This window comes from Chelonia mydas, chromosome 2 (genome assembly GCF_015237465.2).
Source record: "Chelonia mydas isolate rCheMyd1 chromosome 2, rCheMyd1.pri.v2, whole genome shotgun sequence".
In the NCBI taxonomy this organism is placed as follows: Eukaryota; Metazoa; Chordata; order Testudines; family Cheloniidae; genus Chelonia; species Chelonia mydas.
In genome coordinates this window covers 63,547,755-63,574,214 of record NC_057850.1, presented here as the reverse complement: position 1 = coordinate 63,574,214, position 26,460 = coordinate 63,547,755, and the positions used below count along the sequence as shown (strand labels likewise).

General features: G+C 40.1%; 1 protein-coding gene across 3 annotated transcripts in view; it reads left to right on the top strand.

Annotated features, from left to right (window-relative positions):
* Positions 1-26,460, top strand: part of CHD7 (chromodomain helicase DNA binding protein 7) — a 185,664-nt gene that overhangs the window by 77,488 nt on the left and 81,716 nt on the right. The window lies entirely within an intron of this gene.

The window sequence follows — 26,460 nt, the reverse complement described above, 5'->3', positions numbered from 1 at the left end:
TGAACATTTCACCCTCCAGTTGGCTTAATTTGCATACAAAGTGGGTGGGGTTGTAGCAAGAAAAGTGACCAAATCATGTTTTCTTACTGATCTGTAACTTACACTGCCAGTTACCTTTGCATTTGGCTACCAAACCTACATTAATACTATATGGCTAAACAAAATACTGATACCCTGAAATTGGCAAGTCAGGCCTTTGAGAGAAACAAGGTAGGTGAGGTAATACCCTTTCTTGGTCCAGTTTCTGTTGCTGGAGGGGACAAGCTTTTGAGAGAGGGCTGTGAAGCTCGAGAGCTTGTCACCTCCAGCAACATAAGCTGGTCCAATAAATTATCTCACCCGCCTTGTGTGTCTCATCCTAGGACCACCATGGCTACAACACTGCAAACAAGTCAGTCTTTTGTCACTATTAAATATTGAATTTTAAGCAAAGACTAGTTTTTACTTTTCTCATTCAGCTTGTGTTTGGCTTCTTTTTTATAAAAAGAGTTTAATGAAAAGGAATGTCTTAACTTTTTGTATTAGAAATAGAAGTAGTAATCTTTCTCATACGATGCTGCTGTTATTGACAGATCTTCTGGAAGTGTACTGTTCTGCCATCTCAGACAGCATAAAACAGTGGTTGCTGCTGAAAATCTTAATCTGTTTGAGGCATCTTTTAGGCCTGGAGCCAACAGTGGGAGGGTGCAAATTCTGGCAGTCCAAAAAACTCTTAGCCAGTTTCAGTGGAGAGGATGATCGTGGAAAAATTGGTGTTTTTCTCCATCCAAGACAGCTGCATATTTTGTTGGGAGCCAATGATGGCCAAAACATGCATACATACCATACCCTCTCTTTGGCTGGCTGCAGGGTTCTTCAGCATGCCAGAGTAAAATGAAAACTTTCAAGCAGTAACCACTGCTGACTGCTGTGGCAGTATCACTTGCAAGAAACTACAAGCCATCCCAATATTAGCAGCACTGGATGAAGATTATTCTACCAAAACTGAAAAATAAAGAAGAAAATCTGTAGGAGTTGGGAGGGAGGTTAGTACAGAAAAAAGTATGGGGTAGTGGTAATTTGTTTTGCCAAGCTTTTGTGTCCCTCATTTGTATGAGGGATAGAACATTATTAAAATTTATCTGTATTTTTCTTTCAAGAAGCTGAACAATTATGAGACTGTATTAAACTCTTTTAAGTTAAGGTCAAGGAAGATATTTCATATCTATTCTTAAGTTATACTGACTAGCTGTCTTCTATTTATTATTATGGAAATGCTCCAACAGTGAGCTTGTCTGCATTCCATCTCTCTCATTCAAAGGGTGTAACATTTTAGTGCCAACTATTTTCTTTTATATTTTGCAGAGGAAATTCAAAGTGCAAACTACAAAACTCTAATATGTTTATGAATAATTAATAAAAATGTATGGCCTCTAAGAGAATTGTTTGCATTTTTTACTGCTGAGAGCATCTTGGGATTTAACTCTGGATGTGTAGATTACCCTCTTCTTCCTCCATTTCTCCTCCCCCTGGTTCCCAAGAAAACAAAGGGACTATATACATTCTTCTAAATAAGAGATTAGAGACTAGCTCTTGAGTGTATATGCCCTTGGGCAAAAAGGTCTTAGTTAAAAAAAAATGGAGTTAAGGAGATACAAATGACTTTGGTGAGAGACATTGTTAGGAGCATTTTGCCACATCAGGTGACATAAGTTAACTGGAGGAAAGTAATTTGTGCCATTAAATTATCTGTTCATGAGGCTGGCTGAAGCCAGTTTGCAGTATTAGCATAAAAATACAAGTCCACAACAGCATGTTGATTTGATAGACTGTAGAGTCACCTGACTTGTTCTTAGAGGTTAATGTATTGAATGTGGGCAGTTGGAAAAGCTGATCTGGAATTTTTTCCCCCCTGGAATAGTTGGGCAAAGAGTTTTCAGATACAGTTTCCAGAACAGTGAATTAAAAAAGCGTGTTTTTATTAATGGTTACGCAGACAACTACATTTAGGATTTTTAAATATAATTTCTTTGGTATTCTTTTGGTATTTAAGTTGCCATTTCAGATCAGATCTCTTGGCATATTCTAGCCATGGAAAAGTGGCAACTGTATCGTACTTTGGCATGTATTTAAATCTTTCTTTTTAAAGTGTCTTTTTTTACAATTTAAAAATGGTTTTCTAAAGATAAATCTGGTATTTCAATGCACATCTGCATGATCAGCAGATGAACTAAATGTAAAATAATGGAAAATTGGTGTAAAGGAAAAAAGAGAATTGATCTTTGACTTGAAATACTCTGAAAATCCTGGTAACATGGGAGCTTCAGATTAAAATTCAGTAACTCTGTCACCCTTCCCTCAAAAAAGGGGAAAAAAGCACATAAAATTTGCAGTACATCACTTTGTGAAATGAATGTTGGCAAAGAGGGTGGAGGGATAGCTCAATGGTTTGAGCATTGGCCTGCTAAACCCAGGGTTGTGAGTTCAATCCTTGAGGGGGCCATTTAGGGATCTGGGGCAAAAAATGGGGATTGGTCCTGCTTTGAGCAGGGCGTTGGACTAGATGACCTCCTGAGGTCCCTTCCAACCCTGATATTCTATGAGTCTATGAACCTCCAGGACAGAGGACAGTGCTGCTGCTTACTACTTCTTGGGTGTGATATGCTGTGAACTTAGCTACTCTTCCTTCCTATAGCTCACGAAAGCTTATGCTCAAATAAATTGGTTAGTCTCTAAGGTGCCACAAGTACTCCTTTTCTTTTTGCGGATACAGACTAACACGGCTGCTACTCTGAAACCTTCCTTCCTTTTCTGATCCCTCGAAGCTGAATATATCTAAGGACTTGTCTTCACTGTAGACTTATCTGAGGCTCAACAACGAGTTTTCCGGATAACATACTCTACGTTCACACATCATCACACCTCTATCAGTGCTACACCACAAGGTAGCTATTGTTCCCTTGAACTTCAGGGCGGATCCTGAAGTAGTTGTTAATGCATATTGCTACCCTGAGGTAACTGCAGTGAAGACATGCAGCTATAGGCAGTCACAACATTCAAGACATGTTGGTCCTCCAGTCCATGCTGATAAGACTCCTGACTGGAAATGGACGATCAGTCTGCCTCTACTCAGCTTCCTGCTTATAGTTTGTAGTTTCACTAGCTTCATGCATAGCTTAGGGTTGCTATGGGTCAGATCCCTGCCAAAAGTGAGGAAAGGGAGGCAGTTAAGGAAGCCTACATAATGCGAGTCCTACCCAGGGGTGGGAAAAGCCCAAAATATGTGTGCAGCAGTCATGAGGTCACTGCCTGTAGTAGAAGACCCTTTTCAGAGAGTGGCTGTGGATTGGAGGACATTGAGTCCTCACAGCCTGCACAGAGATGTGGCAGAGAGCAGAATCTGTCCCTGGGGAAGGAACACAGGGTTATCCCAAAGACAGGATATGGCTTTCTCTGGGGCAGAGACAGAAGCCTGGAGAGGGTGTGCCAAAAATGAATTTCATGGCCCTAGACCATTTCTTCCCATGATCTCCACAGTGGCAGACGAGTCTCACAACACCCTGCAAATATGAACACAGTGTAGCACAGTGGGTTGTGGCACTGTGAATCTTAGGATATATGCCCAGATAGCCATTGCTTACCTCTGCCAGATGCAGTACCAGTGTAGGTGCGGAGCGTGACCAGACAGTAATGTGGTCATGCTATCATGGGTTAAACTACCATTGGTTAAGTTACCCTGTGATTCTTACCCCATGCTTAGCATGCAGTGAAAACATAGCCTTAGCTTCCACCATTCTGGGATATGAAGCCTGCTTTTAACATCAGTCTGCCTGTTGGGGAAGCAACATGCAGATACTGAATTCAGTGGGCCAATGCAATTCTTGACCTTTGATGTTTTCAAAGCAGTATTATGGCTTTTAAAACAACAATAGAAGGGATACTTTAAAATAACTGTAAACAGCCATATAACAACTACTACTATATTAAAAAGGAACCTCACACTTGAATTAACTTTCAGGAAGAAATACACCAAACACAATTCAAATTTACACTTTTCAGTGTCTATCATGCTGTTGAAGATTTATTTGAAGATTAGTCTCTTTTACAAATCCACAGTTTTCTCCTGCAGAGATGCCACAATGCTGGGTTTTTGACATCAGTCTGGAGAAATGGAGTCTCAAATTTAGCATAATGCCTTCACTGTAAGAGCAAACAGTATGAGAAGATTGGCTATTAGGGAGAGAGTTATTTAATAATCCTAGGTAACTGGCAAAAATTCTATGGAACTATATCTAACAGATGATGATGGTGGCTTAGTTTTTGGCATGGGATGAAATAGCTACCAACAGCAAGGTTTTAAGATACTATCTACAAAGGTTTAGCATCTTTTTGGCTACAGAGGCCTAAAATTTTGGAGCCAAATGCAAACCTTGGTTTCTACATTCTGAAACTAGCTAAAATATTTAAAAATCAAAGTTTTGCTCACTGTTGGCTGTTGATGATACCATTACCCAGACTGCTGTCTTAAATACCTCAATTAGTAATATTTGTTACAACTAATTTGTTACTTCAACTACCTATTTTACCTATTGCATTTCTAAATATACAATAAAATAAAGTAAAACTTGCCTTCATGTCTTTAAATAAACAAACAAACCCACTGTTTGTGCAATTTACTTTACCCCCTCTGTAAGCTTCATCATCATGAATAACATTTAGTCACTTTCCCTTATCCATTCACTAGGTAGACACATATCATATTGCAGTCCTGTTGCTTGCTGTTACTAAAAAACACTATAAAACACTATAACAGTACCACCAATCTCATGAGTTCAAAAGTCTTCAGCCAAAAACTCATGAGCTTTGTTTTAGATAATATACTTTGGGTTCTTCTAATTTGGCTTCTGGTTTGAGCCCCTACTGTGCACGTGCTTTACAATTTCTCTGTGGCCAAGAGGGCTAGAAACTTTTTAAAATGAAACTGGAAATTCTCGTGCAATCTTGTTTCGTGTGACTACACCCTGCTCAGCTCAGATTTTTTTACAATATTTTTAAGTTTGCAATAAAAATTCTCATTCACTTCTACATTTTTTTGACTCGAAGATGTATGAAGGTTTATGAATAGAGGTCATGGTAGAACGGATCAGTGGTCTGACCAGACAACTGAGCCAGTTCTAATTCCTCTGTAGCTGACTGACCTTAATGTATCATTTCACAAATGTTAGTTACGATTCTCAACTTCCCTAGGAGGTAGGTAAATAGTATTGCCGCTACTTTATCAACTGAAATAAGTTGAGGGGAAGAGAGGTTGTGATTTTGCTCAAGTAGAATCCAAGTTGTTAAAACCATGGTCTTCAGATTCACTCTTGTATCTAATATTCTAAATCACAGTGTGCCTGCCCATCTACAGGTAATTCTCTTAACTTCTATGCCGGTTTCTCAAAGTGACTTTCTCTGTGTGGAGGGCACTGTGGTCTTAGGGGTGGATCTAAGGAAAAATGAGGTTGGCATTTGCTTACAAGACTTGCACCTGCTGTGTAATCCAAGGGCTGGAAGTACTCCAGAAGTTCTGCAGTCCTCTGGTCTGCCAGAGTTTTCTGGGGAGAAGTTTCTTCCTGCTGGTTCTGCAGCTTCTCCTCTTTCCTCAAATCATTGCCAAATTCTCTTCTCTCGGGTAGCAGATGCTGCAAGGGAGGAAGAAGCTGATGCATTGTTTCCTCCAGTCAGGGCCGGTGCAACCACTAGGTAAACTAGGCAGCTGCCTAGGGCACCAAGAGGTTGGGTGCAGCCAAAAGTGCGCTCCGGGGAGGCGGTGGAGCGGAGGTGAGCTGGGGCAGAGGGGCGCGGGGAGGGCGGCCTGCAGCAGGTAGTGGGGAGGGGGGGGCGGCGGCGTGCAGGGGAACCGCTCTCCGCCTGAGCTCACCTCTGCTCCACCTCCTCCCCTGAGCATGCTGCCCTGCTCTGCTTCTCTCCCTCCCCAGCTTGTGGTGCCAAACAGCTGATTGGCACCGCAAGCCTGGGAGGTGGGAGAAGTGGAGCGGCACCCTCCCCCACCCCCGTTACTTGCTGCAGGCGGCCCTCCCTGCACCCCCCTGCCCCAGCTGCCACACGGCTCCCCGGGCTGATGGGGGGGGGGCGGTGGGGAGCTGCTGCAGGGGGCGCGCCTCAGGGCGGGCAGGGGTGGGAGCTGCTGCAGGGCTCCCAGGGGAGAGGGGGACGGGCGGGCGCAAGGTGGAAGTTTCGCCTAGGGCGCAAAACATCTTTGCACCAGCCCTGCCTCCAGTCCTGCAGGGAAAAGTGCAAAGGGCGTTAAAGGCTAAATGCAGCTGCCTCTGTATGACCAACCTCAGCTTCCCTCCATTTCAGCTACCTCCAGAAGGAAAGAGGAAACAGAATCTTACCTATGTATTGAATTTTTTGGTGTACATTTCTATGAAGCCACTTTCTTTAGTGGAAACTGCATCTCAAGAAACCTCAATATTCTAGAGTTTTTAGACTTGCATAGAATTGCTGGTAACTTCCTTTTTTTGCAAACCACAATTTAGCTTCAGAAGTGCAACAGCTATTGCATTTCAGTAGTGTATAAGGCATATAATGACTTTACTGCATTGGTATAAAAATACTGTAATGAAGACTGAAGACATGGTAAGATAAGAACAGAACTGATTTATTTAACTTAACTATACTGAGCCTGTTTGTTTTCACTATAAAGTGCTCTTTTCTCTAAAGTTTTGTTGTTTTTTTTTCCATTTGAAATATGGAAGAGTTTCAGGGGGAATGTGTAATAGACACTTTTCAAAGCAAGGAATTTAGTCATATGGTTAAAACCTGTGTACTAATTTGAAAAATCTCAACCAGTAAACTTTAATTATGCCTAAATATAGCTAAATTATTTCTAAACTGTATGTCAGCTATTGTAATCAAAAACATATTGACCACCATTGCTGAGGAGTTAGTACTTCCTACTGGCTTTAAGTCTAAATCGTGTTCTTGTAGGTCAAGAAAGATAAAGGGAAAATAGAGCTTCATAAAGAACTTCCTGGGATTTAGATGACAATGTGAACTTTGTTTTTCCACTTTCCTTTCCATCTCTCTCTCCAGATCGCCCTGTATCCACTTACAGCTCTGGTATCCCATATCTTTTGGCCCTGTTAGACTATGATAACACTGTAATTTTCCCTATATGGGCGGGTTGATAGATATGAAGTGCTTAATTTTATTTTTGGAAGAAATCTTTCATCTGTATTAGTCGGTTGTTCCTGAATACAATGTACAGTTTATAAACATGACATGGTTCTGAATTTGTGATATTTTTGAGTAAAAGTTACACATACACACAGGTGTATAATATATATTGACACTAACCAGTAAATATGTTTTTAGATCTTTGACTTCACAGCTGTTAGAGACATACCTTTCATAGTCATTTTCACAATGGGGTATTGCAAATATTTATCAGTGGTAGGGGCCACGAACTGGAAGAAATAATGTCAATGGAATAAATGCATAAAAAAAGGTTAGAAATTGGGTTTCATTTTTAAGAAATAAGCCCCTCTCTCTACTATTCTCCTGAAAAAATGTTTGGAAAGATGGTTTTGTGGTCAAGACATTGGACTGGTATTCAAGAGATCCTGTTTTTATTCTTACCTCTGGCACAGATTTCTTGAGTGACTTTGACCAAGTTATTTTAATTCTCTCTGTCTCAGTTCCATATCTGTAAAATGGGGATATTTCTGTACTCCGTGTTTGAAGTGCTCAGTACCACACTGGTAAGTGCCATAGAAAAACCTACAAATGAATAAATAAAATGCCCAAAATACATGCATGCATATAAGATGAAACATAAGTTCTTGACCTACTAAATTGCCAGCATGCTTGGCCACACTTCCTGGTCAGTGGTCTGCCACCTGTACTTGAGCAGAGGAGAAACAGGCACTAGCAGCCACAGGGTATCGTCTACCCTCTGCGGTTTTCAAGCTGTGGGTCGCAACCCTGTTTCAATGGGGTCTCCAGGGCTGGCATTAGACTTGCTGGGGCCTGGGGCTGAAGCCGAAGCCAAAGCCCAAGCCCCACCCCACAGGGTCGTGGGGGTCAGGCTTCAGTCTCCCCCTCCTGGGGGTGTGTAATAATTTTTGTTATCAAAAGGGGGTCACAGTGCAATGAAGTTTGAGAACCGCTGGAAGTGTAGCTGCAGTTAGTGCTTGGGTTAGGAATCATACGGGCTATCAATTTGGTCCTATTAAACAACAAAGGGACTGTGGGGCGGTGCAAAAATTATAATATTGGCATGCCTTTATTTTTTTTTATTTAAAAAAATTAGTAAAAGTTTTCCAGTGAGCACTTGAGACTTGTACTTTGGTAGCCCCTTTAGCTGTTAAATAAATTTGTTCATTCCACCCAGTGAATCTGGAGGGTTTGTGGTTATGGAGAGTTACTGCAAGGAGAGGAAAGCCTTGGGTGCACATGATGTTGGTTTGCACCAATGATTCTTTCACACCCTTTTTAAAATCCCTAATACAAAAACAGAACTTTAACCAGAATTCCTAAATAATAAAACACATGTGCTCTTCAAGGATGAAAATAAGGTTTCAGTTTTTAGGTGCATTTTATCATTGTGTATGCTTCTTTCCAGACATTTACTATGGTGTTCTAGGTATCTTGGCTTCATACTCTGCATGATCATGCTGCCTTCCTAGCGTCAAGTTCAGGACTGAGCTAAAGCTGATGAGCAGGGTATTTGAAGCACCATAAAATTATTCTGTTGTTTTGTGGATTATGTAGATGTTGAGTAATCATTTTAAACAGCTTTCCTTTTCCATTTTCTTCTACCTTATTAGACTAGAAACTACATTGTGAGGGTATTTGAGATCTGCACACGCCAAAATATCTTATTGAAATCTTGGGTAACAAGATCATGACAAGTATTGAGCAATTCACAAAGCTCACCATGATAGTGTGTGTACCAGCTAATTAAGTAACGGTTACAAGTTGTTTATGGCTGGGGGTGGGTGGGTATCCTTCCTATTTTTGCTAATTGTATCTTCTCTCTCCGCCCCCATTCTCCACCATGTTCATATTTAATTAGGACTACAGCATCTCTCTAGCAGCTTCTGGGAGGACAGTGGATTACGCAAAGGCTCTCTTTATTGCTGGCTTCTATCTCCAACCTTGAAACAACTTCTTTATCAGCATCCTTGATCAGAGGGGCTTAATATAGCTTTAATGGAAAATGAATCTCTACCTCCATCCCTTTCCCACAAGAGCTGTTTTAGAATTTAGAATGTTTCTCTCTGCTCAAAGGGAATGAGGGTTCTAGACAACTTTGTCCCTACTCTTATGACCTTTTCCATTGAAGTATTTCTAGCTCAGCGTTTAACCATGTTTGATGCAAAAGTTAGACGTTATTTTATAAGCTTAAAATAGGCAGGTTTTTTCTGCTAACAGCTCTGCCACAGGGTTATGGGTGACCTATTTTGCGTAAAGAAGCAAAGTTATGCAATTCTGATTTTTTTCTAGGAGCAAGCAGCTCTGTATTCCATGCAGGAATCACTGTTGTCCAATGGCGCCAAACTGATTTCTACCCCCTCCCACTCCTCCCTGTCAGGCTGTGCAACATACAGCAGCCAAATAATGGTTGCACCCAATTAGGTACTCTTATTAGGTTTTATGTTAATATTTGAGACACATGTTAATCAAATGGCATTTATTGTTACCTGGCTTGATGGTACTACTAAATGGAGTATTGGGGCTCATAAGTTGGAATCTTGTTTTAAAGAATTCTTTTAAAGAATCTAATTCTGTGTTCCAAGTATCTGTTTAGAATGCATATAATTCATGGCCCATGGTTCAATGACTTCAGAAGCTAGAAAGAGACCTTGCTTTGATGCCACCTTGTAAAGTGATCAGACAACAAATATTCTAAGGATGGCATTATTATTTGATAGCTTGAGTAGTACTTTGATGCTCAATTCTTTGCCAGCATATATAATGTAAAAGAACTGTAACAAGCTTACTATTTCAGGCCCACTTTGCTAATTTTCATGCTGAAGTTGATAAAATACTGGAAAAACCTTTTGGAAAGATAGTATCTTTCTTCCCCAAACTAAATCTAGAATGGATAGATAAGTCTTCAGCTGTGTTTATTTGACCAATTTTTTTAGTCTTGTATATCCATTGGGACCTCTTGTTCCTCTCAGCAGTGATGGAAGCTAGCGGAGTCTGTTCTAACTGTGGACTAAAAGAAGTTATTGGAAATGTGTCTAGTTGTACCTTGCTGTAAAATTAAATGTGCAGATGACTTGTTCAGGGACAAATCTCCCAGGTGACTGGCTGAACAAGTTAGTGTTCTATTGGTTACTCTTAAAGTAACATGCTATTTGTCACTTTCTAATTTATTTTTTATTTTTTGGCAGGCTCAGGAGCAACTTAATGGTAGAAATACCTGCCTTATTTTAGGCCCAAAGGAAACCATTAATGTACCTTTCCCTGAAGTTGCGAGATGAGCATGCTACACAAATTATGGAATCTCAGATTTGTAGTCATTTGAATTACCAATGTTGGTTTTATCACATCAATAAGTTTACTGGGGAAAGACCATTTTAGTTTACTGAACACTGTATTTCTGTATCAGTTTCCATCATAGGATTCGAGTAGGTTACCCATCCAGTCTGGCAGAGATGGGAGCAGTCCTGTGCTTCAGCCACAAACCCATCCTTTCCCTCAGCGGCTGACTGCTTTATCTAGAGTTCCATTCAGGATCCATATCTTTTTCAGCAGGTCAAATTTCAGAATCTCTCTCTCTCTCTCTCTCCCTCTGCCTCAGCAGCAATCAGCTACTCTATTGTCTTATAGTAAATTTCTCTAGTGCCATAAAATGATTTGTGCCATATATTTATGGGTACCCTACATTTTCAAATGTTATACTTTTGGTACAATGGGTTGAGCATTGCAATGTACTGAAAGCAACCACTTTACCTTCAGACAGTAGTTCTGTCTAATCATTTAGAAGATTTTACAAACTTTTTTTCTGTCCCAAATATTTAGATATTTTCATGCAGCACTGTTGCATGGGCTTAAAAGGAATATAATCTGTGTATGTGGAAATGGCTATTATTTTAATCCTAGAAAAATGCCACTTAATACATCAGAAGTCACAAATACTCTTGTATTGCAGAAATTATCTTGAAGATTATCTTCCTTTTAGTGTACAAGCTCATTCTTTGAGTTATAGCGACTACCTAAATAAATTAAAAAAAGCTTGAATTATGCAGTTGTGTAAGGCAGCCACAAAATGTTTTGATTTTTCCCTCAAAAATGCTATTGATTAGACATCTGGACCCCAGAAAATACTTTTTACAAGATTGATTTACACTTTGCCATCTTCTCCTCGTGATTAACTGTTTACAACTGAGATCCCTACTGGTAGGACTAACTGTGGAGAAGGGAAAACTTGTTCTCCTCTCTTAATGGCCTTTATGTGATATCTCTGCATCAGTCTGGGCAAACTTACCTCACACCTGAGCAAATTGAGGTCATTGTTTAAAAGAAAGTGAGTTCTATGATGTTAGTGTTGTGAAAGAACATTGGTGGTAGGAATTACCTGGTGGTTTACAAGAAAGCTTCCTTGTGTCTTGTCCTTAGTTAAAAACAAAATAATAAAAGTTAAATCTTAAATCTTGACTGGTGTGGAGAACGTTCAAACTTCACAAGTGACTCTGAGGGAAGAAACTGAGTTTATCTAGCTCTGTTTGGGTAACTTACATGGAATTGGTTTTCAGCATAACCTTCTCTATTCTCCCCTTCCGCCTTTTAAAATGGACAATATAATCAAATACACTAACTTTTTTGAACTTTGGCAGTACTCAGTGATTCTCTCACTGTTTGTATTAATGACACTGGATGTGAACTCTTGGTAAGAGGCTAAATGGAAAATACACATTCTGTTGGGAACCCTTTTTTGTAGCTAGATTCCTCTTTGCCTTCTCTCATCCTACTCAAAAACAGAAGTATTGAGGAAGATTCCCAAGAAAGCCAGTCTTTTTTTTTTCTTTTGCAACTATACAAAGTTTAATTTTTATATTTGATATTTATAGTTTACAGTGAAAAATCTAAAACTACAGCCCATGTGAAGATAAGGGGAAAATACTTTTTATTTGTTTTAAATATAAAACAGTGGTTTGAATTTGAGAAGGAAACCAGAAGCTAAAACTCATGAGTTTTAATCTAGGTTGTGCCTTTAATTAGCTGTAGAGCTTTGGTCAAGTCATTTACCTTTGTCTGTTTCCTCATATGTGAAAAAAAGGAGTGATGATCCCTACCTTTATGTATGTTGTGAGGATTAATAGTATTGGTTCAGTATTTTACATGCAAAGCAAGTTATAAATGCTTCTTATTAGTGATATTCTGTTTGAGGGTTAACTTTTTTGCATTGCTGAACCTATTTGTTGTATAATTGCCAAGTAATCTGCAAGTCTTTAGCAATATTGTCAATTTAGTTTTGATTTTCAGAGATGTCACCTATCCTATTTTCCAGAATGACTCTCTTATTTGTTAAAAAGCTTATTTTATAGTCATATATAAAAAACTGTCTGTTTTTGTATTTCTAAAGGTTAGTTTTTAAGAGGATTTTTTTAAAATGAATCTATCTTTTGTTACTGATTGTAAAATTTTACAAATCTCCATGTACAGCTATTAGAAACATGCATCCTGGGCTCTAAATATTTATATAAAATCATTTCAAATATAACACAGTAGCCTTTCCATATAGCTTTAATAATAATTAATCAATCAATACTTTAAAAAAAAATCCCTCAACTCTTCTGTACTCACAACCTATGTGGCCTTTTGCAATGTGTCTGGAAGGTTATCCAAACTGGGCTCAGGCAGACAATGGCAGGAAGAAATTTGTGGAGCTGAGGGTTCTTCCGTGAGAACACCTTGCCGGTAGCCCTTTCCATTTTAAACTGAGGGGACTACAGGCGGTGTGCCTTTGTATATCCCAACTGTGGCATGAACCAACAGAATAACTGTAAATGTGCATGTTTGAAGCTACAAAGGTTTTCCTTCTAGTATTAAAGTCATAAATGGTGCATAGCATGCTGTAACTCAGTTCTAAATTTAAAAGTATAATAGTGTTACAACTCAAGTTTATTTATTAAAATGAAAGTTCTGAAATCTACGGAAGAATCCTCTGATCTCTTTACTGATTTCTTTGCTATTTAGTTCAGATTTTCATCACTAATACCTGTCTCAAAGTTCTTACAGGCAGATAAAGCTCTTTAGCTGAAGTGAAGAGTTTGTCTTCTGTTTTGTTTGACTATATGTGAGTACTAAAGTTTAAGGACAATAATGTAGCTATTGGAGGGCAGTTAGAGTTTGATAACTTCAAACTAAACACAGATGCTGCATAAGAAATGATTGTTCAGATGGTGTTGGGTTTATATTGGCTTAATAGTTCATAAAGTGTTTGGAAAAATATTTTCAAGCTGTCAAGCTATTTTTAAATCACTGTGCACCTTCTTAACTAATAGGATTCTGAACATCTAGCGAAATATCTACCAGTTAAGTCGCACTGCAATGTGAGCTGAAACTGCCCTGTGCATAAAGGATACAACCTTATTTTACAACCACGTTTAAAAGTACTTCTTTTCCTTCACCCATCTCCACTACTCCCAGATTGAGCTCAGGGCTATAATGGAACCCATTATGAGTGAAAGGTCTATGACTCAGCCACTGAGCCACTCAAACTCTTGGCTTTTTAAATTACCACCATTAAAGCTTTAGTAGTTTTATCTCATAAGATATCATTGATGTAAAATGCATCACTGTTGGAGATATATTATATGTTTGTGCTTACATTTATATTAGTTAATATAACCATTTGAGTTTGAAAGGTGTTTAGGTATTCTGCACACTGAATAAAGTTTATTTTCCACAATTAGTCACTTGTCCTTTATATTTAAGAACTTGTTTAAAATCAAGGAAGATATGTGGTGACACCATCTCAAAAGGAATTAATTTTCAGTTTGCGCTTTCATTACTGATTAATTGAAGAAAAGCTACTCTGCCCATCATATTTTGACCACCTTCTGAGGACTTGTATTTTACTCCAGGAAGCATATACCTTTGATGTGACTACAATGATTATTAAAAAGCCAGGAACTTAAAGGGAGAAATTATTTCTTGAACATCTTACCTGAGTAAGCATCCAAATGGTACAGTTGATCTTGTTTCTGTATTCTTTGCTTGAGATTCTTTGCTTTGCTAGAAAAGGTGGACATTGAAACTATTGCAATAAAAAAAAAATCAAAGTGGAGAGGAAATTCCAAGAACACAGTGAAGGTTAAATGTTTGAATGTTGAAAGCTACTTTGTTCTTGTTTTTTCAATACACCAGGGTGTCACACTCCTTAATTATTCATATTGCTGTGAACAAACAAGATAAAATGTCTCTAGAAGAGATGTGTAATTAGGACATCTCAGGAAAGTATAACTGTGCTTAACCACATGCAATGTATCTTATTTGTATGTATTGTAAAAATATATTAACAGGTTGTTACCTGTTTCATTTATTACGATCATATATACTTCACCTCAAAAAACGAGAATCTTGAATGTCCACATGGCCACTAAAAACGTAGTTAAATGAATAACCCCGCCACCTAAAAAAAATTCCCAAACAAACAACTATAGAACAAGCAATATTAGTCCAACACCTCTAAAATCAATCCACACAAGGCTTTTATGAATACACACTCAGATATATAACCATGTCTAAAGCATGTTATTAAGGTTGCAAAGCTAAACATTCAAAGGTTAGGAAATGCAAAAGCAACCTTAATTCTGGCAACTTTTGTTAATGGGCATTATGATTCAATCTTTATTTACATGATCATGTACTGTTTTTCCGTAGGACCCCATCTCAGTCAGTGGACAGTTACTATTTAAATAGCTATTTAATGTCACTTTATTTTCATTGTTCCTTGTGTGGCCCTATGATTTATTTACCTTATTCTGTCCAAATCCTACACTGAATAAGGAATTAATTGCCTCCTGAGCTTTTCTGTGGCACTCATCACAGCGGTATACGAGACCCTCAAAACATTAATGAATTTATCTTTGCAACTCTGCAAGGTAAGAGTATTGTTATCCTCACTTTATGGATGGGGGAACAGGGACAGAAAGTCAGTGACTTGCCGAAAAGCACACAGTGAATCAGAGACAGAGCTAGGACTCTGGAGTACCAGATGCTCACCTTTGTGTACGTTCTTTCAGAGTGCACTGCCTGAATGTCAGAGATGCTGAGCTCCCATTGACTTCAGCTGCATTTGTGAGTGCTTGGCGCTTCTCAAAATCTTGCTGCAGATAAGTTATGTACCCAGAAAATGAGTAATGGACGCTTAGTGGTCATCTGCAAAATGTTTGATTTAAATGACTAGAAAAAAATCACATTAAGAGCCTGTGGCAGAGACAAGATGGGTGACATTTACCTGCCTTAAGCACACGATCATCTTCTGATGCAGTCTCCTGTCCCTTTTTGTGTACTCCTTCCAACTTCAAGAGCAAGTAAAGTAGGGGACCTACAGATTACAGCCTCTTTGATTCTCTGAGTGCTATCCATCCTGTGAACTGAATGAGGCAGGGGTCCAGTGGCTGGTGGAGAGAGTGTATATGATCATATAAATCAAGACTGTATCTTAATGCATATACACAAAAGTAGAATTAGTTTGAAAGGTGACCTTAATTCTGGCACTTAACTTTCAAATGCTTGATATTAAAACCTAAATAACTTAGTTTTTTTCCTGTATGTTACTTTTGAGATTTGCTTTAAAAAGTCAAACAAGTTCTGTGCAATTGTAACAATCACCCATCTTCTATCATCAGGTTTTGAGCCCTCATTTTCCAGTGTACATTATTGACCTCAACTGCTTGAGCTACAAGGCTAACTCCATTAGCTGGTGGCTGGAGTGGGCTGTTATCATATGTGAACCTGCCACTAGAGGAGGATGAGATAAAGCACTGAAAGGAGTGAATTCTTTTTTTTAGTGCTGTGTGTATTGCACTGTGGGTGCGCATGCACTTCATGCACCTGAGACAGGAAGGATTAAGGCTCAGAAAACATCTTGCAGAGTTAGGCGATGAGATTGCAGTCTGACCCAGGCAAGGCAGACCCATCTGTACATTGGACAGTGGCATTAAGTGCATCCCCTACTATGTAACTTCCAATATGGGGTGAGTAGGAATAGACCTAAGGACTCTTTTATTCAAGGGAGGCACTCACCACGTTTCAGAGAAAAGTCCCCTTTCAAATCCTCTAAGAGGAAGACCTTCTCCCCAATTTTGTCTATTGGCTGAATCGCTGCATGCTGATCCTACAAAGACCTGTGGCACTAACACTTAAGCTCAGAAGATTAAGAACGTGGTGGTGGTACCACTATTACTGCCTCAGTGGCAGTACTGTGAAAAGAGAAGCGCCATGAGCCCAGATGTCCACTAGCAAAGATACCAGCTAAGAAGTCTCACAATGAGCCACAAACACTGATGGTACAGCATGCTCCCATTCAGAAGCTAAAACTTGCTCCATCTGTACAGGGAGACAAAAACCTTCATCCTTTGTCTGGGGAGGGATATACCACAACTGAGGATATCACTTTCCAGTCTGATCCACATTCTTTCAGAACTGCTCTTTGCCAGATACACTTTGGTGCAGGATTAATACAAGGAGAGACACACTTCTCCACTGCCACTCATCAGTAAGACATCACCAGTACCATCAGCGCTGCCATTAGAGACCGACCCTACCTTTCTATCAGAAGCATCTGACGTTGAGGAAACAGAATCTAGAATCTCTTGTATTCTTTCACCGCACCCTCCTTAGTACTGCTGGGTACCACGTGCTTGGGGACCACCACAACCCATGAAGGATCCTTCTTACTGGCCATACTGGTATGGTCCCACAGAGTGGCACATCCCTCTCCTTTCAGAGACCAGCTAGAACTCCCTCTGGAACCTGTGGAAGGGTGGGGGGAAAGAACCAGATCCAGCAGCATTTCCAGTTCAGTTGTGTATAACATCTTCCTGCCCTGAAGCGGATGCTCCGGCATCATCTACGCATGATGACCACAAACCGTTCCAGGAGCTATTAAGAAGTGTTGCTGAGGAGCTCCAGATCCCTCTAGAGGAAGTCCAGAAGTCATCCCATGAATACCTGGATATTCTGCAAAGTGCGGGGCTGAGTACAGTGGTTCTCACAGTAAACAAAGTGTACCTGGAGCTGGCTAACGTGATGAGGCATACTCCAGCAACACGTGCACCTACATCTAAAAGGACAGAGAAAAGATACTTTGTCCCAGCTAAGGGAGCTGGGTTCCTGTTTGTTCATCCCATGCCAAATTCCATGGTGGTGGAAGCCACGTTGGAAAGGAGTAGTCAACAGCAAAGCAGATTGGCTTCTTTGGATAGGGAAGCAAAATGCCTGAGCCTTCTGGGGAGGAAGATATTTGATCAACAAGCTTGCAATTCCGAATAGCTAACTATCAAACCCCACTTGACATGTATGACTTTAAATTTTGCAAACTTGGAATATTTGACAGAGACAAACTCCCCCAAGAGGACAGAGGGTAATCCCAGGCCCTTATTCAAGAAGATAGGCTTGCAGTAGATCATCCCTCCCCAGTGACAGGGTCCAGTTAGTGAACATTCTGATCAATCAGCTCCAAGAGAGTCCACAAACATTGGTTTGGACATGCCTCATGCTCCTGAGTCATATGGCGTCTTTCACATATGTAAGCCCATTTGCAAGACTCCTGACTTTGCTGCCTTCAAGCCTGGCTTCATAGTTTACTTACCAGGCATGCATAGTTTGGACAGGTTAGTTAGGATCCCTCACAGAGTATGAGACTCTAGCTTGGTTACAGGAGAAACCGGAGTGTTTGGGAATTCGTTCAGTCTGCTACCTTCTCAGAAGATATTTAATCACAAATGTGTCTCTGATAGAGTGGGAAGAGCGCATGTAAATGAACACATAGCCCAGGCTATATGGAGACCCATGTGAGTCTAGGATGCATATAAATTTCCTGGAACTGAGAGCAGAATATCAAACCACTTATCCACTCAGTGTATTCAGGTGATGTTGGACAATATGATAGTATTCTGCATCAGCAAGCAAGGGGAAAGCAAGATGTATACTGATTTGCGTAAAGGTACCCTGTGTTAAATTGATCTATTGTCAGATTATACTATCAGCCGTACACCTCCCTGGAATCCACAACACACTGGCAGACACCCTCAGCCATCACTTCTTGACAGCAAGTATAAGAGGGGTAGCCGTGTTAGTCTGTATCCACAAAAACAAGGAGTCTGGTGGCCCCTTAAAGACTAGCAGATTTATTTGGCCATAAGCTTTCGTGGGTAAACCCACTTCTTCAGATGCATGGAGTTAAAATTACAGATACAGGCATAAATATATATTGGCACATGAAGAGAGGGGAGTAACCTTACAAGTGGAGAACCAGTGTTGAAGGCCAATTTAGTCAAGGTGAATGTGGTCCGCTCCCAATAATTGATGAGGAGGTGTCAATGCCAAGAGGGAAAATTGCTTTTGTAGTGAGCCAGCCACTTCTAGTCCCTATTCAAGCCCAAATTGATGGTGTTAAGTTTGCAAATGAATTGTAGTTCTGCAGTTTCTTTGAAGTTTTTTGGGTTGAAAAATGACTACTTTTAAATCTGTTGCGTTTCCAGGGAGATTGAAGTGTTCTCCTACGGGCTTTTGTAAGTTACCATTCCTGATTTGTGTCCATTTATCCTTTTACATAGAGACTGTCCGGTTTGGCCAACATGCATGACAGAGGGGCATTGCTGGCATATTATGACACATATCACATTAATAGATGTGCAGGTGAATGAGCCCCTGATGGTGTGGTTGGGTCCTATGATGGTGTCGCTAGAATAGATATGGGGACAGAGAAGACAACGGGGTTTGTTACAGGGATTGGTTCCTGGGTTAGTGTTTCTGTAGTGTGGTGTGTAGTTGCTGGTGAGTATTTGCTTCAGGTTGGGGAGCTGTCTGTAAGCGAGGATTGGCCTGCCTCCCAAGGCCTGTGAGAGTGGGGGATTGTTTTCCAGGATAGGTTGTAGATTGTTGTTGATGCGCTGGAGAGGTCTTAGCTGGGGGCTATACGTGATGGCCAGTGGTGTTCTGTTTTCCTTGTTGGGCCTGTCCTGTAGTAGGTGACTTCTGGGTACCCATCTCGCTCCGTCAGTCTGTTTCCTCACTTCCCCAGGTGGGTATTGTAGTTTTAAGAAGGACAGAAATGGGAGATTCAGAACCTCAGTGGTGAGACACATTCCAGTGATGGGGATCCCTGTGTCTGGACCTGTTTGCATTGCAGGACAACAAGAAATGCACAAGGTATTGTTCCAGGGAGGCACAGGACCAGAACTCCAGAGGAGTTGCCCTTCTAATCCCATGGTCTGAAAATCTGGTGTATGCTTTCTGCGCATCCCAATCTTACCTTGAGTTCTCAGAGATACACAATAGGCCATTGTTACTCCTGTGGGAATTCTGTGCCACTGCGCAATGCAGAATTTTGTAGAAAGTGTACGCAGAATTTCCTTTCCTGTACTGAAGTGGGCTGCGGTGCTGCTAGCTGCCACTAGGGACCAGTGGGTTTGGCAGAGCCCAGCTTGTATATAGAAGACACTGCTGAGGGTGGGAGAGGGAGCTAGAGGGTTCCTGGCAGCTGCAGTTACCAGAGGAGAGGGTGGGGCACAGGAAACTCGGTGCAAGCCTGGGACCTCCCTCTGGTTCCCTGGGCTCTAGGAGGAGAGGGGGTTAGGCGGTCTGGGCAAGGGGGGGCCCCCGCAGCTAGGCTCATGGGGGAGGGGGTGTGGGCATCTGGACTGGCGGGGCCACTGTGGTTTTGCTCTAGGTCATGGAGGGAGTTTAGATGTTTTGGGTGGGAGGGATCTGCAGGTTGGCTTGGGGAGGTGGGAGGGGTTATGGGTGTCTGCCCCCCAGGCTAGGGCAAAGAAACAGGAACTACGTTGTCATAGGGGTTTCTTTAACTCTACTTCTGAGGGAAATTTTGTGTCTGTATTGTTAGACTTACTTGCTGACAGGTATTTTGAAATAAATTACCAAAATAATTGAAACTGGTGTGATTATGTAGTGTTATTTTGACAGATTTTGCAGAATTTTCAGTTTTTGGCACAAAATGCCCAGGAGTACACTGGTGGATCATCCTCTTTGTTCTCAGATGTCTGCAACAATTTTGGTTCCCCATTCTTCTTTGACTGTCATCCTGTCTGCCAATTAGCATTCAGTCCTTCCCAGACCTCCTGGCACAGGTCAAGGGCAGGATCAGGTGTCTGAATTCAGTCACTTCACCTTGCAGTATGGCATTCGGAAGTGTTGAACCTGGATCAGAAATGTTCAGTAGCTGTTAAAACCATCCTTAGCAATAGTAGAAAAGAATTCACGAGAAAGTATTTCTTAGCTAAATGAAAAAGATTCTCTACTTGAACTCTACTTTACCATATGTCCCTAGAGGAAATGAACATCTCTATCATTTTGGACTTCCTACTTGCCTTGAAATCCTCAGGTCTTTCTCCTTGGCTCGCTTCAGGTTCATCTAGCAGCCATCAGTACCTGCTGCCCTCTGATTGACAGCAATTCCCTCTTCACACATTCAGTGACTATGGGGCTTCTGGATGGTTTACTCTAACCTACCCCCATCTTGGGATCTTACCTTGGTGCTTGAGTACTCCTTCCTAGGAAGGCATTCATTTCCCATTTTGTATGTGTGCAATTGATTGTTCCTTCCTAAGTGGAGTACTTTGCATTTGTCCTTATTGAATTTCATCCTATTTACTTCAGACCATTCCTCCAGTTTGTCCAGATGATCGGGAATTTTAATCCTATCCTCCAAAGCATTTGCAGTCCCTTTCAGGTTGGTGGTATCTGCAAACTTTATAAGTGTACTTTCTATGTGATTATCTAAATAACTGATGAAGGTACTGAACTGAACTGGACCCAGAACTGATCCCTGCAGGACTCCACTTGATATGCCTTTCCAGCTTGACTGTGAACCACTGATGATTACTCTCTGGAAACTGTTTTCCAAGCAGTTCTGCACCCACCTTTATAGGAGCTCCATCTAGGTTGTATTTCCCTAGTTTGTTTGTGAGAAGGTCATGCAAGACTGTATCAAAAGCCTTACTAAAGTAAAGATATACCACATCTACCACTCCTCCCCTTCCGCCAATCGACAAGGCTTGTTACCCCTTTAAAGAAAGCTGTTAGGTTGGTTTGACACTATTTGTTCTTAACAAATCCATGCTGACTGTTACTTATCACCTTATTATCTTCTAGGTGTCTGCAAATTGTTTAATTATTTGCTCCATTATCTTTCTGGATACTTGAAGTTAAACTGACTGGTCTGTAATTCCTCATGTTGTCCTTGGTCTTCCTCTAGCTTCTAATGTATTTGTAGAATGTTTTCTTGTTACCCTTTATGTCTCTAGCTAGTTTAATCTCATTTAGTGCCTTGGACTTTCTAATTTTATCCCATCATACCTCCTTGTTTATATTCATCATTTGTAATTTGAGCTAGTTTCCACTTATTGTAGGATTCTTCACTGAGTTTCAGATTATTGAAGATCTCGTGGTTAAGCCAGCGTGGTCTTTGGCCATATTTCCTATCTTTGCTATGCAGTGGGATAGCTTGGTCTTGTGCCCTTAATGTCTATCTGAAAAACTGCCAACTGTCTTCAATTGTTTTTTTTCCCCCTTTAGACTTGTTTCCCAAGGGATCTTACCTACCAACTCTGTGCATTTGTTAAAGTCTGCCTTCTTGAAATACATCTTCTTTATTGTGCTGTTTTCCCTCCAATCATTCATTCGAATCATGAACTCATCATTTCATGATCACTGTCACCCAAGCTTCCTTCCACTTCCAAATTTTCAACCAATTCTTCCCTATTTGTCAAAATGAAATCATAAGTAGTGCTTGTCAGTCACTCACAATGTAATGCACCTGAAGAACAAAGAGGGAGGTTACATTGATGCAATCTAGTAAGGGGTCACTATCTGCCCTGGAACTTTTGGTGCCTTAAATGCTATGTTGCTGTGGTTCACAATCCTGACACCAACAGCCAGTATACAAGTCTGTAGGTCACATCCTGGTTTCTGCCACCCAGTAATACCCGCCCAATCCCAAGTTTCCCTGTAGTATCCAGCCCTCTCACTGAACACTTAAAAACTGTTGCCTGCTTCCTTAAAGAGACAGTAACCAGGAAGGTTAACAAACACTATTTTAATAAAAGCACTGAACTGGCTTATAGTAAAAGTAAAACAAGTTTATTAAACAAAGTCTTAGGTTTAAGTGAAACAGAGTATAAGGAATAAAGATGATAAAGGGTTACAAGCAAACAAAGGTAAAAATATGCTTTTAAGGCTGAAAGCTGATTTAACAAACTGGACTCTCTTGTTCAAAGAAGTGTTTCTCAACAAGTCTCTTTTCCAGAATCGCTGACTAGACTCTCTGGCCAGGTCCCTTCATAGAGCTCAAAATGTTTGGTTCCTTTGTCTCCTCTGATGAAGAAGGATGCCAAAATGGCTTTTTCTCTCTGCCTTTATCTTTCCAGAGTTCAATGACCTTGTTTCAAGAGGCAGGAAGGCTTCCTGAGGATGCAATCTCCATCCCCCACAGAAATTATAAGTGGTCAGCTTTCCCCACTTACTTTTCTATGGCTTTGTTTACCTTTCATGTAAATGTGCATTTCTTTCTTTGGTCACCCCTTGTTTAATTTACATTGGAGACACATCCACACAGAGGAACGTCGTTCCACCTGTTTGAAACAGGTGTGGCTTAAGCACTGCTTGCCAGATACTTTTTAAGAACATATTTCCAGCACATATCTGTAAAGATCTTTGTAGGTTTACTATACATAAATCATGAAGAGTATTAATGATCAGTGAGTTATTAGTTTTTAAGTGATATATTTCATGTCACCTTTGGTAATATATCATGGCAGGTGTACTAACTGGCATTGGGGGTGTTCTGAGGGTCGCAGTTACTTATTTCTTTAACCTTAGTTCTTTGAGATGTGTTGTCCCTATCCATATTCTGTTACCTACTTTGCTTTGTCTCTGCTTTGGCTCTTAACTGTGATTTGCAGCAGAGAAGGAACTGGAGAAGCCCACCCTTTATGCCCCTGGTTCAGAGCACAAGGGGAGAGAGAGTGCAGGCACATGCCAACAGACCTTACTAGCAAGAATCTTCCAGTCTTAGGTGCATGGAGCATATACGTATCTACAGTGGATTACAGATAGGGACCACAAATCTGGAAGAATTCCATTTATGGAAGGTAGGTAAACTCTCCATCTATGCATGAGTAACCTGAATTTATGGATGGCATAGCCCTGGACAAAGATACGGCATATTTATTCTTTTCAGAGGCTGTGGGCAAAGTTGATTGTATTGGGTATTTTGTGTTCAAGCTGTGAGTTCTCTTCCCAGTTTGTGCACTCCTTATGGGGTATAAAGGCCTTGAAGAGAATAATAATAATAATCGGTTAGGAAGGGTGCAGTTACTAGCACCAGTCGAAAGAGCATGTCTAGAACTCGTGGTCTCCTGGTTTCTGCTGTGCTACAACTTCTCCTAAATCAGTGGTTCCCAAACTTTAACAACCTGTGAACCCCTTTCAATAAAATGTCAAGTCTCGCAAACCCCCTCCTAAAAATGAATATTTCCAGGTATTTTCTCCTTTACTGGAATATAAATTATATAAGAAGTGATCTTAGAAATATAAAATTTGTTTTTATGACATGCTTATTACACATTATTATTAATTATTTATAATTACAGTATTTTTATTACATTATGAACACAGCAACACTCTTCCAAGATCTCACTTTTGTAGCTTGTATCACTTTAAATAAACCTGTTATAAGACAAGTCTATTTCATCAAGGAGTATCAGATGTGAAACAGCATGAAGATATTAAGAAGCCAACTCAAAGAGTTCCTCCTACATAAGCATTCAGGTCTTGAGTGGTCCAGGCAAACAACGCATGTTACAACAAAGCTTAAACTTTTTCTTCATAATTTTAAAAACAATACTAACTGCCTATTTAATTTTAAAAACAGCAAAAAAATCCACCTCTTTCCATTTCTTATAAGGAGTCTTGAAGTTTAAATCTCCTCAGTGTAATAGATATGCTTGCTTTGATCTGCTTAGCTCTTGGAAGTCCAGGGGCTCCGGGCTGCTGGGCCCATGCTGCCCGGGATCCCTGGGGACAGCTCTGTCTGCCATTTGGGAATTTTCTCCCGAGAACCCCCTGTAACATTTCGTGAACCCCCAGGGTTCACGAACCCCAGTTTGGGAACCCCTGTCCTAAATCAATGAGAATTTTGAGGGAATAAAAGAAAGTGAAGAATATATAAATATATTTTGTGTGTGTGTCACATCCAGGTTTGAGCTCCTTGTATGGAATTCTAAAGTTGAAAAACCAAGGTGGTACACATACAGTGTTCTAGAACGTTGCTGGGTTTTGGCCAAACCAAAAACAAACTAGGTTCTGTTAAATGGGTTGGAAATGGTGTTTTATTTTAGGAAAAAAACAAATGGTTTATAACTCAATCTAATCTGAACTGATTTTCATGAAGACAGCAAAAGGCACTTTCCTCACTGCGGAACTAGCCCTTTGTCAAATTTCAAAATCTTGCTGAAAACCATGAAAATATTAGAGCTGTTCAAAACTATAAGAATTTGATGTAATGGAAGTGCTAGGCAACCTTAAATAGGGGTCACTCCTGTTCCTTCTATAAAAATTTATGTGTGCGCACATGAATAAAAACTAGAGGTTCTAAAACAGTGCCCTATCTGTAAAGAGTGTCATGTCAATTATCTCTTCAGCTACATAACACTGGCATTACTATATTTTTAGTTGGTAAACGACCCTCCCTTTTTTTTGACCCTTTCAGTGTTGGTAAAATGTTTAATTGCTTTAATAGCTTCAGTTTCATGTGTAGCTCGTACTGGAATGAGTCTTAAGGACATAATTATCCTCTTTAAATCTTAAACTGTCTTTGCCTAACCTCTAGTAAAGTTTCATGAGTTGAGGGTAATTAAACTCTGCTGTCAGTAAAGTTAAGTATTTGATTCATTTTGGGAGAAAGGGGAAATTAATAGGCTGTTTCCCTGTTTCTTGGCTACTGTAACAGTGCTGCTATATGCTTACACCTCTGGGGGGGAAGGGTTTTGCTCTTTGTTCATGCAGTGGTTGGTAGGTATGCTTAGTGACAAACTTCATGAAACCTTCTTTGTAGACTGAGCACATTCTATTTTCCTTGGCCCAGTAAACTGGATCCCCATTTGTTACTGCACCAGTAGGTTAATGTATTATTCCTGTGCAGACTTTCTCAAAACCAATCAATTTAGTTGGTCAAAGAACTTAACTCTTAGGATGAAAAGCTAGCAGTGCCCTCCATAGCATGTGATGGTGTGTTCATCTCCCTTGATTCTTACTGGTATTGGGAGCCTCTTCTATTAACACTAAAATGTGAAATCAGATAAGCAGAATCTTAACTCAAAATCCTAGAATAAATAATGATTCATTCCATAATATCATTAATACAAATTTTACAATATTCTAAAAATGAATTTTTTGAAACCATTTTATAGACATCCCCTTTATTCTATTGTCTTAATATGTTGAGCTTCTAAAGTATCTTTTATCTAAGAGGTTCATTTTGTAAACAGTGCATTAATCTTCACAATGCACTGGTCAGGTTGGTGGTATTCCTGTTTTACAGGTGGGGAAACAGCTGTTCAAAAAGGATGACTTCCCCAAAGTAGCAGAATTGCAATAGAACCCAAATCTCCTGGCCTACCAGTTCTGAGCTTTAACCATTAGATGATGTTGCTTTCATTAATGAGCTAGGCCCAAGTGTATACTGTTCTTTCTGAATTATAAGTTCACTAAACAAGCAGCAGTGGCATATCTTCTGAATTCATAATTTCATATGTAGCTGTTAATTAAGCAGTTTTGTCCCTAACTGTTTGTATGGGGTTGGGAGAAAAGACAGAACATTAGTATATTAAGGGATTTCTAATTTTCAGTGTGTATTAAGTTAATTTTGTTTCACAATTTCATCCTGAAGTGGGAAGATAAATGGACCTTGCTAGTTTATCTTTTTGGATCAACGTTAGTGGCTTGTCTGCTCTGTGTATTAGCATTTGGAGTACTGCTCTGCTCTAAGCCTGGTGATGTTTACAACATGCCACTTAAGATGTGAGTAGGAGAAGCGAACTTTACTGCTAGAGGAGAACCTAAATGAACAAGGGCAATTCTAAAACACTTTTATAAGTGATCTGAAGCCTTGCTTGATTAAAAAAAATAATTCTTGGGGTATTTATTACTTAATTACCATAACCTGGCTATAAAAGGGTTGAACAAGTCAAGACTGCTAGTTCTTAA